At 48.1% G+C, this 15,455-nt stretch overlaps 1 pseudogene; it reads right to left on the reverse strand.

Moving 5' to 3' along the window:
- Positions 1 to 14,395: 14,395 nt before the first annotated feature.
- Positions 14,396 to 14,515, reverse strand: LOC136637728 (5S ribosomal RNA; annotated as a pseudogene).
- Positions 14,516 to 15,455: the final 940 nt, after the last annotated feature.

Below are 15,455 nucleotides of genomic sequence, written 5' to 3' on the forward strand. Positions count from 1 at the left end.
GCAAAGTCCAGCAGACTGCCAGGAGATGTGCTAATGACTACTGGCTCCAGTTCTGTTCCGAGATACAGATAGCAGCTGACACGGGCAACATCAAGAGGATGTATGATAGTATCAAGCAGGCCCTAGGTCCAACACAGAAGAAAATTGCCCCTCTGAAGTCTGCCGCAGGCGAGGTCATCCAGGATCGGGCGCAGCAGATGGGACGCTGGGTGCAGCACTACTCTGAGCTATATTCCAGAGAAAATGTAGTCACCGAAGAAGCACTGAACAACATTGATTGCCTGCCTGTGCTGGAAGAGCTTGACAGTGAACCAACCCTAGAAGAACTTCACGTGGCCCTGGACTCCCTTGCCTTTGGCAAGGCACCTGGAAAAGACAGCATCCCTGCTGAAGTCCTAAAGTGCTGCAAAGAGATTATCGTCACTGAGCTGCATGAAATCCTCTGTCTTTGCTGGAGAGAAGGTGGAGTACCTCAAGACATGAGGGATGCAAACATCATCACGCTGTACAAGAACAAAGGTGACAGGGGTGACTGCAACAACTACCGCGGCATCTCTCTCCTTAGTGTTGTAGGAAAACTGTTTGCCCGAGTTGCACTAAAGAGGCTCCAGGTACTTGCAGAGAGCATCTATCCAGAATCACAGTGTGGATTCCGAGCCAACAGGTCCACCACTGATATGGTATTCTCCCTTAGACAACTGCAGGAGAAATGCAGGGAGCAACGACAGCCACTCTTTATAGCCTTCATAGATCTCACGAAGGCTTTCGACCTGGTCAGCAGAGACGGCCTCTTCAAGATTCTCCCCAAGATTGGATGTCCACCCAGGCTCCTCAGCATCATCAGATCTTTCCACAAGGACATGAAGGGCACTGTTGTCTTCGATGGCTCCACATCAGACCCCTTTGACATCCGAAGCGGAGTGAAGCAGGGCTGTGTTCTTGCACCAACCTTGTTTGGGATTTTCTTCGCTGTCCTGCTGAAGCATGCCTTTGGAACTGCAACAGAAGGCATCTATCTCCAGACCAGATCAAACGGAAAGCTCTTCAACCTCTCCAGACTGAGAGCAAAGTCCAAAGTCCAGCTGAAATGTCTGCGTGACTTCCTCTTTGCTGACGATGCAGCTATCACTACCCACTCTGCCAAAGATCTCCAGCAGCTCATGGATCATTTTAGCAAGGCCTGCCAAGATTTTGGACTGACAATCAGCCTGAAGAAAACACAGGTCATGGTTCAGGATGTGGACTCACCTCCCTGCATTACAATCTCTGCGCATGAACTGGAGGTTGTCCATGACTTTGTGTACCTTGGCTCAACAATCTCCGACACTCTTTCTCTCGATACCGAGCTAAACAAGCGCATCAGTAAAGCAGCTACCACGTTTTCCAGACTCACAAAGAGAGTCTGGTCCAACAAGAAGCTGACGGAACATACCAAGATCCAGGTCTACAGAGCTTGCGTCCTGAGTACACTTCTGTACTGCAGCGAGTCATGGACTCTTCGCTCACAACAGGTGAGGAAACTGAATGCTTTCCACATGCGCTGCCTCCGATGCATCCTCGGCATCACCTGGCAGAACAAAGTTCCAAACAACACAGTCCTGGAACGAGCTGGAATCCCTAGCATGTATGCACTGCTGAAACAGAGACGACTGCGTTGGCTCGGTCATGTCGTGAGAATGGATGATGGCCGGATCCCAAAGGATCTCCTCTATGGTGAACTCGTGCAAGGAAAGCGCCCTACAGGTAGACCACAGCTGCAATACAAGGACATCTGCAAGAGGGATCTGAAGGCCTTAGGAGTGGACCTCAACAGGTGGGAAACCCTGGCCTCTGAGCGGCCCGCTTGGAGGCAGGCTGTGCAGCATGGCCTTTCCCAGTTTGAAGAGACACTTGGCCAAGAGACTGAGGCAAAGAGGCAAAGAAGGAAGGCCCATAGCCAGGGAGACAGACCAGGGACAGACTGCACTTGCTCCCGGTGTGGAAGGGACTGTCACTCCCGAATTGGCCTTTTCAGCCACACTAGACGCTGTGCCAGAACCACCTTTCAGAGCGCGATACCATAGTCTTTTGAGACTGAAGGTTGCCAACATGATGAGACTCAGCAGATAGAAAGAACTATCCTGAAGCTGAGGTTGGGGAAAAGTAATAGATCAACCTGAGGAAACCTAGCACTTCTAGAAGTCTTCTTGGGAGTTAAGATTAGCGTTACTGTAGGTTTTCTTTTTCCATTACTCTCCAAATGATGTAACTAGTGAGCCAGTAAATAACGCAAGATTCAGTTCTAATTACCAAAGGCTGTATTTAAGCTTTGTCTTGCATTTCTTTTCATATTATGTCAAGCAGAGACCACATCACAGAAGTACAAAAGTATTCTTGTATTTCCCCATAATACTTGCACTATTTTTCTGTCCTGTATTTGTACTGCCCCATAGGAGCAGAATTAACATAGTACATGTTATCCCTCTATTTCTCTATACTGCACTTTATCCCCCCAAAGGGCATTCAAAGGGCTAGTTGGTGAGTAAGATTAGTACCAACTTTCACCTTCTCGACTTTCTGGCATTTAACAGTTATAGAGTATCTTGCAGATACACACATCTCATCACTGTTGCTGCACTAAGCCTGATGGGATTTAGGATCTCCAGACCTCCATGGAATGATGTAGCAAGAGATCTGTGGGTGACCCATATCCATAGACCTCAAACAGGGCCCAACAAGTCCTACTACTGCTACAACAAGGGCACAATCCTAACCAACTTTCCAGCCACCAAGGTAAGGGCAATGCAGCTCCAAGGTAAGGGAATAAACATTTCCTTACCTTGAGGCCTCCATGACTGCCCCCAACTGCACATGCCCCATTGGCACAGCTATGCCAGTACTGGAAAGTTGGTTAGGATTTGGACCCAAGTCAGGAAACTCTGTGGGAGCTGGAGCAAATCATCTGGCACAAGCCTTTAAAGTCAACCTGAATGAAATCAATTTTTTTTTAAATTTTAGAACAGACATTACAAGCACGGTTGCAGAGAAATAGATGAAATGTGGTACTGTAGTTCCCATTTCAACATAATGTCTGAATCATCCTTGAGTTAATTCAGCATGTTGTACAGTTTCTAGTACACTGATTGTGCTAAATAAATGCTAATCAGTAGCTGTAGTAGTAATTCTCAATTACCAAATAGTTCCTTGTAAGAAATTGAATTTGTATTGATTATGCTACCCTGACATCAAGTGATTCCAGTATGTACGAAACTATTCTTGTTACTTAAAACTGAAACAAGGAGGAGTCTGGGAAAAGGTTGAAATTGTTTCCTAACAATGAACCAATTATTCTTTTTATTATTTATGTGCATATAATTCAAGGCAGCAATTAGCATTGAAATGAAATATTCACTGAATAATAAGGTTGCTATGAACATGGGATTGTAAGCATGATTAGTTGCTGCCAGCAAACTGAAGATAATCAAACTCTGTTTCCAAATGTATTCACTTAAAAAAAAGAACTTCAGACAATATGAACAGCAAAACAGTAATCTGTACAGGTAATCTTTACATAAGATATTCCACATTTGTTTAAAAAAAAAAAAAAGCTCTGCCCACTTTCTCTTTTTAAACTGGTTACCTAATCTAGGTAAAATGATGTAACACTGAGAAGTTCAGAGACATGGAAGGTTTTGTTGCCCAGTTATAGTTTGTTGTCTAGTTATAGTCAGTCGCAAATAACTGGGACACACACACAAAAAAATGGATGTGAAAATCCAGGGATGAGAATGATTTAGACACATTTGACCAGAACATGACATTCCAGGACAAAAATACCGTAGTATTTTTAGTATCCCATAGTATCTCTGATAAATCCTATCAGGGATTGGGCTGTCATCTGCAACCATTTACATCAGAGTTCTGCTGTCATAAAATAGCTGCTGCAAGAGGTGGCAGTGCTCCTGGGATGTCGGCAGATCTCCCTGGACCCACTAGAGCAGGTAAGGCAGTGGCAGGAGTAGAAGGGGTGAAATGGGGCAGAGAGGGGAGAACGAGGGCAGGGAGACTGCAGGAGGGCGTGGATCCACCAGCAATCCTCTTCTCCCTTTGGCAGCCTCGCCCACCTTTCTCTCATTGGACTTCCACCAATGCTGGTGCAAGTTCAAGGAAATCAACTGTAGAGCAAGGGGCTTACAGAGGCGAAAATCCCCTTTTCCCTCCAAAGTCTCCTGATCTGTATTCACCTTTTTTGGCGTAGCCACACCACTGGGTGGGATGGGGTGGGAGGATAGGATCGGGCCGTAAATTTCCAACATACCTACTGGTTCAATTCCAGAGGTCTGTTCAGAAGTCAGAACATACGTAGGTCAAAAACCTTGCAGCCCAGCACTAACATGCCTGCACAAAAGCATCAGAACAACCACGACTGTGCAATAGTGCCAAAGTGGCTGTCCATAAATTGGACATCTGTGACTCAGATGTCATGTGTAGTAGTGAGGATAGTATCTCCATGACATTGGCAGTCACTGCATCAGTAATCTCCCTCACAGGAAGCTGCCTGATACTGACCCTCACATAGTCGTGTCAAGACAGACAGGAGTAGCCCTCCAGGGTTGTGGACATGAATTTTTCCTTTGATGCCTACAATTAAACCTGTGGCCAGCTACATGCAAAGCATGTGCCCTACCATTAGGCTAAAGCCCAGGCAGGATTATAATTCCTAGCACTAATTGACATGCGTTGGTGAGTTCCATGCAGTTCACTGAAAAGGTTGCCCAGCAACCAGCAGGCCTCAAGACAACACACACTGTGTTATGACAGGCCCATTGCTGTTCATTTGGACATGGCAGAGAGATTCATCGTTGCCATTTTGCCCTCTGCTGTCTCCTTTATTATCATGGTGACTTAGACAGTTGGCTGTCTGGTGGCAAATCACAGACTGGACTGCAGATCGCCGGTGTGCAACCAAACCTGTAATTCTGCATCCACTTTGGCTGTTTACATCCCGTTGAAGTCAGTGGAATTCAAGCACCCTGTGTGGAGGATTATAGTCCTAGACTGCAAGCAAGAAATGCTACCTAGCAGGGAAGTCAACATGTCGCTGCAATCCAGACCGGTTTCACCAAACTATAGGTGTCGATAGGTATAGCTTCCCCTCTCAGAAGGGCTGTTCTCCAGTTCCAAATGGAGCCAGTTGTTTATCTTTGCATCAGGCATATCACAAATATTTCCTGCAGTATCTATGATGAGCAAATGAGCAGAAATCGGCCCCGGTTCATTTCAAGCACCCATTTTTTCCCCTCCCACTGCACCGCTCTGTCCAGAGGCATGGCATGAAAACCTGCGCTGTGGTGGTGTAAAGCCTGAAATGAGGCAGTTCTACTTTTTTCCAATGACAGACTACCAGGGCTCTAGCGATCTATACAAATGCAATGTCTGCAGTGCTGTTATGAAACAGGTTTAAAATTGGATAGAGAAAAATTCCCTTGTGATAAGTGAATGACAAAACAGACCCAGATTTCAGAAGCTGGAGGCCTAAAATTAGGCTCCTAAGTGCCTAGTTACACACTTAAATAAGCAGGATGAGTTTCAAAAGTGCTGAGTTGCCAGCATCTCCATCTAACTACAAGATATTCGTCGTATAACCACATTTCGGACTCACAGTGCAGGAGCAGTTCATTCTCTCTTGTTTGCTGTTTTCTTTCCGAGGGAAGGGGACTTACTGGCTAGCAATTTTTAGAAAGGTGTTTCCCTACAATAGGGACATGTAGCTTTCCAAAAGCTCCGGAGCTAGAGCTTCCAAGCTATAACATTTACTGTGAAACATGATCAACTGAATGTGTGAACTGTCTTTGTTGACAAATACTGTGTTTCATGTAGTGTGAAGTGAAATTGAAGCTGTGTCCATGGGATCTGATCTACAATTTTTTTCCCAAGCATGCCAGTCATCTCATGATGGTGCCACGACTGAGTGATGAATATGCATGTGCGGTCTCACTCCTGTTCCTTGGGGAACCATGCCGTTACCTCTTCTTTTCGGATAAGATTCCGGTCTGGCACAGTTGCCTTCCCAACCTTTCCAGCCCCAGAACCTTTACTCCCAAGCTACAGCATGAGACAAATACAAGCATTTATCATTTTCCTTAATCACGGGCAGCCCAATCCTGAGCTGTCTGGCGCGCAGGACTGCAGCAGCGCCAAAGATGGCTGCCACTGCATCCAACGCACCCAAGGCAGCTGCTGCCACCTGTTCGGGAGAAGGGGACTTGTCCCCTTCCCCTGGGTAAAGCGAGTAGCCCCACAGTGGAGCTACTCAATTCTATGATGACCTAAACATTAGGTCAGCATAGAATTTAGAGCCTCTGGGTTGGGCGGCTAGCCCAGGGGTCGGCAACCTGCGGCTCTAGAGCCGCATGCGGCTCTTTCAGCTGTCTGCTGCGGCTCCTCCCGGTGAAAGTGGCAAAGGGGGTAACAGGAGGCACCTGTGTTGGGAGGGCAGGCTGTTTCCCTCTGCCCCCTGCGCTCACTGCCCTCCTCTCCCTTCACCCCCACCTGCTCTGCATTGGCTTCCCTTTTCAATTTTGCCCACTCTGCAGGCTTAAGGTCCCTGTTTTTCCCTTCCTCAACACTCCAGCAGGCTCAGCTAATCAGCATCCAGCAGGCTCCTGGCTTTTTCTGTTGGAATGGCTCGGGGCCCTTCACTGGCAGACCACCAGCCAATCCTGAGCTGCCCTCCTTCTCAGCCATGCAGCCCGCCTTTCCCTGAGCAGGTCCCCACTCAGTGCAAGGAGAGGCTTTTCCTCCACAGCTAAGGAGACATCCTGTGTGTCTACTCAGTAGTAAGCCCCATTACAGCAGATGAAGCTTACTCCCAGGAAAGGATGCCTGGGATGGCAGCCTTGGAGCCTGCTCCTATGTGTGTCTACTCAGTTGTAAGCCCAATTACAGCAGATGAAGCTTACTCCCAGGAAAGGGTGCCTGGGATGGCAGCCTTGGAGCCTGCTCAAGGCCAAGCACAAGGATGGGTGAGTGGGAACCTGCGCAGGTCTGTTCGAGAGCAAGCCCCAATGTAGTCCCTGGGCTACTCCCAGGAAGGTGTGGAGGGCTGTAGCCTCAGCCCCCTCCTGTGCAGGTCTACTCACAAGTAAGCTGTAGTCAGTGGGGCTTCCTCCCAGGAAGGTGTGGAGGGCTGTAGCCTCAGCCTCCTCCTGTGCAGGTCTACTCACAAGTAAGCCCCGCTGTAGTCAGTGGGGCTTTCTCCCAGGAAGGTGTGGAGGGCTGCAGCCTCAGCCCCCTCCTATGCAGGTCTACTCACAAGTAGTCAGTGAGGCTTCCTCCCAGGAAAGTGTGGAGAGGACTACAACCTGAGAGCTCCAACCAACTTGTCTGCTCAGAAGTCCCATTGTAGTCAATGGGGCTTACTCCCAGGATAGTGTGGAAAGGGTTGCAGCCTGAGTGAGGGAGGACAGGCAGGCAGGGTAGAAGCTGGCCTGTGGCTCCCCCCCACCTATGGCTTCTTCTTTTCCCCACCTCTGGAGTCTGTGTCCTTATTCCTTCCAGCAGGGTGCCTCTGGAAGGTGGGGGGGAGGGGTTCTTTAGTATCCATGTAAGATAAGCAGATGTCATAACAGCCATATGTATTGGAATCCTGGAAGATCTGGTGAGGAGGTAGATGTGGTGTCAGCAGTGGCCCCTTTAAGGGTAAGGCCTGGGCATCCAGCAGAGTGTGCTGCACAGCTGCAGCCATCTGAAGGCAATAGGGCCCTCAGGGATATAAGGAGCACCTGAGGTAGGAAGGGGGGGGTGTGGGTTGGAGAGGAGACAGACTTGCCTTATTGACTTGGATACTCTGACTGATTTGACTGACTTACTTTGGAATCTGACCTTGGACTGTGACTTGGCTTATTGACTTTGGACTCTGCCCTGGATACTCTGACTGACTTTGTGACTAATGGACTGCTGGAGACACTGGAGTTTGGTGTGTGGCTGCTGTGCCCAAGACCTGCTGAGGACCAAGGGTCTGCTGTAGTGATGGGAGGCTGCTGGCAGGAGAGAGGACCTCTGCAGGTTGAACAGGCGAGCTACCCTGGAGGTGGGGTCCAGCAGGAGTGCAGGGCAGAACCAGGGTCATTTGTTGGGGGAAAGAAGGGGAGCTAATTTGCTTAAAGTGGGCATAATTCTCCAGGTAGAGAATGGCCTTGGAATCAGGCAAAACACCATAGAGGACCAGGCGTCTGAAAACACAGGACAAGAATGTATGACAAAACTAACTAAAAGCTACAAGAGGGGGCTACATTATAAAAATGGGACCTATAAGAGCATAAAGGTAAAAAAAACCAACCTATATATGCAGTATTATCTTCATTTTAGATGTCAAAAGGGTTTTGTGGCTCCTGAGGTTTTTTTCCCTCAGGAAAACGGGTCCAAATGGCTCTTTGAGTGTTTAAAGTTGCCGACCCCTGGGCTAGCCTGACACGGATGTTCACAATCTGGTGGAGCAAAGCTCCACCAGTCCCATCTCCCTCCTGCCCTGCTCCCGCCTCCGGTACGCCTCTTCTCTGCCCTTTCCCCACCTTCCCCCTCCCCGGAATGCCTCCTCCCCCCATGCCTCCACCTACCTCTCTGCTGCCTGGCCATCCGCATGACCACCAAGTGGCGGAGCCATCAGTGCTAACCCAGTGGCTAGCACCAGCGCTAGGGCCTGCAAAGGTGCCTTCTGGCACGTTTGCAATAGTGCACATCAGTACACACTTTAGGATTGGGCCCTCAGTCAGTTAACAACTAACCCAGAGGTTCTCAAACTGCTTGGGAGTTTGAGAACCAAGGTAAGTGTGTGCGGGAGAGAAGCTAAGGCAGCAACGTGATCCCCAGGATTGCACTGTTGTTGGAGATGGGAGGGGATTTTTCTTTACTTACCTGCAGCTAGCGTTGGAGACCTGGGGGTCCGAGAGGTCTGGGGGGTCCAGGGAGCCTTCTACAGTGCTCCCCGCACCTCCAAATATCTAAAAATAAAGGGAACTTACGGTTTTTGTTGCAAAACGAGAAGTGCCTGTTTTTTTCTCATTTTTAGATATTTGGAGGCCCCCCCCCCCAGGACTCCAGTGCTGGTTCCATGTAAGTAAAAAAAACAACCCTCCTGTCCCTGGCAGCAGGGGTTCATGTTGCTGCCTTTTCCAATTCCCTTAAGGGGCCAGAGGCAGGGCTTCTAAGGCTGGAGCATCGTAACACCCAGTTTGAGAACCTCTGCACTAACCTTTCCCCTGCTTAGGAAACTGTCTCATACAGAGTGAGTTCATTTGTCTGGTTTAATGTTGTCCACTCTGAGTGGCAGTAGCTGTCCAGGCTTTGGGGCAAGCACCTTTCCCAGCACTTTCTGGAAATGCTACAGTCTGCAGGCCAAACAGGCCCATCCTTCGGGGGGCAGTTGGGGCAGCCGTCCTGAGCCCCACACTTGGAGGGGCCCTGCAGAGTGCTGCATTTCACTTTTTGCCTCCCCGTGTTGTTGCCACCTGCAAGTGCTGTGGAGAGAAACTGCTTCAGAAGCTATGATAGTTAGAAGCGCAGGGGACGGCTGGGGCTGGTTGGTGCCATGTTCTGTAGCGGAGGCTGGGCAGAGTCAGAGAGAAGGAGGGACAGCAAACACAATCCTATCCATGTTTACTCAGAAGTAAGTCCCATTTATTCCCTTCTAGGGATGGCCCTGCAAATAGGTGTTCTATATCAGGGGTGTCCAAACTTTTTGGCAAGAGGGCCACATCATCTCTCTGACACTGTGTTGGGGGCCTGGCAACCTTCAGTCTCGAAAGACTATGGTATCGCGCTCTGAAAGGTGGTTCTGGAACAGCGTCTAGTGTGGCTGAAAAGGCCAATCCGGGAGTGACAATCCCTTCCACACTGGGAGCAAGTGCAGTCTGTCCCTGGTCTGTCTCCCTGGCTATGGGCCTTCCTTCTTTGCCTCAGACTGTTGGCAAAGTGTCTCTTCAAACTGGGAAAGGCCATGCTGCACAGCCTGCCTCCGAGCGGGCCGCTCAGAGGCCAGGGTTTCCCACTTGTTGAGGTCCATTCCTAAGGCCTTCAGATCCCTCTTGCAGATGTCCTTGTATCGCAGCTATGGTCTACCTGTAGGGCGCTTTCCTTGCACGAGTTCTCCATAGAGGAGATCCTTTGGGATCCGGCCATCATCCATTCTCAGGACATGACCTAGCCAATGCAGGCGTTGCCTGGAAATAAAGAATTAATTTGCATTTCAAATTTGAATAAATTTACATAAATGAATATATTAGAGATGGAACTTATATGAAAGAATGAAGGTCTTGTGATAGCTCAAGGCCTATAAAAGAACTTGTGCAAAGCAAGGCCAGCCTTTTCTTTGCTGCCACTGCTGCTTCACAGATGTGAAACAGCAAGAGGTGGAGGGAGCCCTTGGCCCACAGCGTGCGCAAGAGGTCAAACTATCGGCCTTGTACTGACAGTAGTTGTATCGGGCCAGTGTGGGCCCCAGCAAGTCTCCGGAGAGCCAGAGGCGGGCCGGATTGGAGGTCCCTGAGCGCTGCAAGTAGTCCCTAGGCCTGGGTTTGGCCACCCCTGTTCTATACTACTAGGCTATAGCACTTCTGCTCTCTCTCTCTCTCTCCAAAAGGTGTTTGTGGCACCACCAGATGATTGTTGTGGGAACTGTTGGATGACTGCAATAAGAATCTGTGCTATAAGAATGAGAACAAAGAATATCTCATCTATTAATTCTTATATACACAAATAGCTAGTTTTTAAAAAAATATATATTCTCATGTTTAATATTTGTCTTCTTTAAAACACACACACGCACATGCACAGAGAGATTGAGAGAGTAAGGGAGAATCTAAAATTAAAGGCTCTGGATGTGCCTCAAGCAAAACACATGAGAATGAGCATAAAGCGAACATATTTTCCTTTTGAGGGCCTAGCAACAGCTGCCACATGAAACTGTTACTCTGCCAGAATTACAAACGGTACATTAGGACAAGAACATGTGCATGTAGCCCACTTCCAGATAATCACACATTTAGCACTTGGTGTGTCAATCTGCATATTCAAAACCACACACGACCACAGAATGATGGCACGTCCCAATTCTCCTAGGGCAGAGGCATAATTGCCCACTGACTGAGAGCAAGTGGCTTATGGCACATAAAGATTTAGGAACTTCATGCAAGTTGTGACCGGCAGCATCAGCATTAGGTCTCCAGGCTATTTTATCCCAGGTAGTCCACCAACTTACCTGGCTTGTAAGGTGGAATCTTACTCCCGTGTTCATGTGTGGGGAGGGACCATAGCTCAGTGGCAGACTATCCACTCTGCATGCAGTAGGTCCCAGATTCAATCCCTGGCATCTCCAGATAGGATTGGGGAAGAACCCTGCTGTATGGAACCCTGAGCAGCTGCTGCCAGTCAGTGTTGGCAGTATTGTGCAAAGTGGATTGGTGGCCTGACTCAATATAAGCCTGTCTCGTACGTAAATTACAGTCCAATTCCTTCTGCTGGTGCACGATTGGAGTGACTGCTGCATCCTGCTGGAGGGACGACTCCCAGAAGTCTCCTCCAGATGAGGAGACATTTGTTCCCTTGTCCAGAGTAGGTGCACTGAGGCAAGGAAAGGGGATAGGATGTCAGAGGCACCACTGCCACTGGTACCACACCCTTCCCAACCTCATCTGCCCCCTCTTTGCCCTGGTGTTCTCCCTCCCACTTTCCATTGCATTCCACCCACCTCTACCTCTTGCCCATCCCCCATGTTGACATGCCAGGGGTTATTAGTAGATCACTGGTGCATGGCTGCAGCTGCTCGCTGCTTGCAGCAATGGTCTGGCTGCAGAATGATGTGTTGCCATTTGTGACAACAGTAAAGCACACTGCACCACTGAAATGCAGGTTCTAGTGGTAGAGTGGCCCAATATCACTGGGCCCTTAGTACCCTTACAGGTAAGATGGTGGGTTGGGCAGAAGGGTAGGGGGGGTAAATGAAGACAGGAGAGGGAGCAAGTGCGTCCTGGCATGTGTGACCTGTGCCAGTAAACTATTCCCTTCTGACATGCTCCCTTTCTCTACTCGAACTTGCACCAGCTTAACAGCTGGCACAGGTCTGAGGAGACCCAATGGCAATCAGGAGGATTACAGGATTTTGGACTGACGATCAGCCAGAAAAAAACACAGGTCATGGTTCAGGATGTGGACTCACCTCCCTGCATTACAATCTCTGCGCATGAACTGGAGGTTGTTCATAACTTTGTGTACCTTGGCTCAACGATCTCCAACACTCTTTCTCTTGATACTGAGCTAAATAAACGCATCGGTAAAGCAGCTACCACGTTTTCCAGACTCACAAAGAGAGTCTGGTCCAACAAGAAGCTGACGGAACATACCAAGATCCAGGTCTACAGAGCTTGCGTCCTGAGTACACTTCTGTACTGTAGCGAGTCATGGACTCTTCGCTCACAACAGGAGAGGAAACTGAACGCTTTCCACATGCGCTGCCTCCGACGCATCCTCGATATCACCTGGCAGGACAAAGTTCCAAACAACAGTCCTGGAATGAGCTGGAATCCCTAGCATGTATGCACTGCTGAAACAGAGATGCCTGTGTTGGCTCGGTCATGTCGTGAGAATGGATGATGGCCGGATCCCAAAGGATCTCCTCTATGGAGAACTTGTGCAAGGAAAGCGCCCTATAGGTAGACCACAGCTGCGATACAAGGACATCTGCAAGAGGGATCTGAAGGCCTTAGGAGTGGACCTCAACAGGTGGGAAACCCTGGCCTCTAAGTGGCCCGCTTGGAGGGAGGCTGTGCAGCATGGCCTTTCCCAGTTTGAAGAGACACTTGGCCAGCAAACTGAGGCAAAGAGGCAAAGAAGGAAGGCCCATAGCCAGGGAGACAGATCAGGGACAGACTGCACTTGCTCCCGGTGTGGAAGGGACTGTCACTCCTGAATCGGCTTTTTCAGCCACACTAGACACTGTTCCAGAACCACCATTCAGAGCGCGATACCATAGTCTTTCGAGACTGAAGGTTACCAACTACAACTACAGGGAGGTAAATATTTTCCCTTGCCTCTCCCAAGGCTCCTGATCTGCCCCCCCCCCACCATAGCTTGCCTGTTTTGTCACAGCTGCATGCTGTGGCAGGGAAAAGGATTGGGCTGTTAAATGACCCCAAACAAGTCAATGGCAGAAAAGCCCCCAAACCAAGCACTGAAAGAGTAGAAGAACTCAACCAGACTTTAAACATATGACCTATTTCACCACAACATTGTCAACATCTTGAAGGAAGCATGGCATATGGTATAAGCTATAGAAGGAAAATGAGTTGCCTCGTGAAAGTCTGTTATACCTTCAGGGGCAGCTTTTGCTCTCTTGTCTAGTGTTATTTTCATGACTCTCAGAGGACACCATATCACTTCATTTCCTTCTTCCCCTTCTCTGAATGAAACCTAAGAAAATCAGGTAAGGAAAAAAAAAGCAGCTTTCAAACAGTGGCAGACAAGATTGCTCTGAAGGAAAAGGAAAACACTGAGCATTCTCAGATGACAATGTGTATGCCATTCCACTCACCAACTGCATGATATTTGTTTGGAAGCCATTATTTTCTAAAAGCTCATGCAAATATAGTTATTTTTCTAACATGCCTTTCTACTGTAAGCAGCTCTTGCTCTGGAAATTACAAGGTTCCATTTTCTCTTCAAATCAAGGATCATCACCATTATATTTCATAGGAGTTGGGGATATTTCCAGCTGCATTACCCTCTCTAGCTGCTAGTGTCTAAAATCATTCATGGAAGAAATTCTATATATTTACACATACGGATAAATAGTAATCGGTAATCTATGCCAGGCTAATTTATAGATTTCAGTTAATCTATGCAAATTTGTGTTTGTATTTTTACAGGAGTGTTTCCATATTGAAAGCCTTGTCTGTCAATGGTATTGCTGCCATGTCTACGCACATTCTACTTCAGGCTGCTGTCCTGAGACACTCCATGTCCTACCGCCATAGGCACTTCCCCATTCATGTCATGAAATCCCCATTGGCTTCAATAGCGCAGATCAATCTGTGTGCACAACGACACAACGAAAGAGGAAAGTATTTCGTTTTTCTTGGTGACCCCCTGCTTCCCTACAGGATGTCCAGATCAGCACATACAAGTTTAAATTGATTTTTCCTACCATAAATATTGGTGTTACTCATAGCCCAATCCTTTCTAATTTCCCCCACCCCGTAGTAATGAAGCTGTGCCACAGGAACATGCACTGCATTTGCAAGGGGAGTTCCCAGGTGTCTCTTTCTGGTAAGGGAAAATTCATTCCTTTGCCTGGGGGTGAGCCTCCAAATGAGACTATTTGGACCTTGGTTGGCAACCTTCAGTCTCGAAAGACTATGGTATAAGCCTACAGCACCCGGTATTCCCAGGCGGTCTCCCATCCAAGTACTAACCAGGCCTGACCCTGCTTAGCCTCTGAGATCAGACAAGATCAGGCATGTGCAGGGTAACAGTTGCTGCTATTTGGACCTGCACCTGTGATTTTGCTAGGAAAAGTCCAAGTGGACCCGGGAAGGTGAATCGAGGCCATGAAAAGTGATAGGACATCAGTGGCATAGCCACTACAGATACCGGCCCTTCCTGGCCTTGACACATCACCTTCCCCTACCCTGGTCTCCACCCTATTCCTCCTTCCTGCCCCATTCTGCCCTGCCTGCCTGCCACCTGTGCTAATTTATAGGACTTTTCCTGGGGATGCTGTCATATGGCTCTGGCCACTCACTGCCTGTGCTTTATGGCATGTGGCCTTTTGTGACAACCATAAAGCACGCACAGCTGCCAGAACGCATGTTCAGGTGGTGCAGCTGGCCCATGGGATTGGGCTCTCAGGAAAGATATATAGTCATTTTAAGTAAATACCCTCAACACAGTATTAAAGCAACATACGTATTATTTAGTCCAAAAGATTAATTGCTCAATAGAAGAAAAACGGCTAGTTTACTAGAACATTAAAATAATTGGTTCTGTGTATAAGACATGAGGAACTTCAAGGGAAGAAAATCTCCTTGTGGATGGCATCCTGACTCTCTAGAAACAATGGCTAACTTCATGACTGCAATGTATTTTAAAGTAGCCTATGGAAACACTCTTTTCCCATCATTCTGGCTATGTGAATGAATTCATAGAGTATTTGACATCATATTTTTTTTCTTCCTCTTCTTAAAACCTTCCTTCTATAACCTTTAGAATTTATAAATTAATTCCCAAGGTCTTTTGTTTTCTCCCAAAGCACATGGCATTGATAAATAGCTTCAAACTCACCTACCCTGTCCTGTTGGCAAAGAACAGATTCTTAAGTGGATGCTGCTGAAGAAATTGATTCAACATCCCTGAAATCCTAAAAAGAGCAGCTGGCAGGTGGAAATGGGAACTCTACCCACGTTGGAGCTCTTTGACACTGTTCT

Source organism: Tiliqua scincoides, chromosome 1 (assembly GCF_035046505.1).
Source record: "Tiliqua scincoides isolate rTilSci1 chromosome 1, rTilSci1.hap2, whole genome shotgun sequence".
In the NCBI taxonomy this organism is placed as follows: Eukaryota; Metazoa; Chordata; class Lepidosauria; order Squamata; family Scincidae; genus Tiliqua; species Tiliqua scincoides.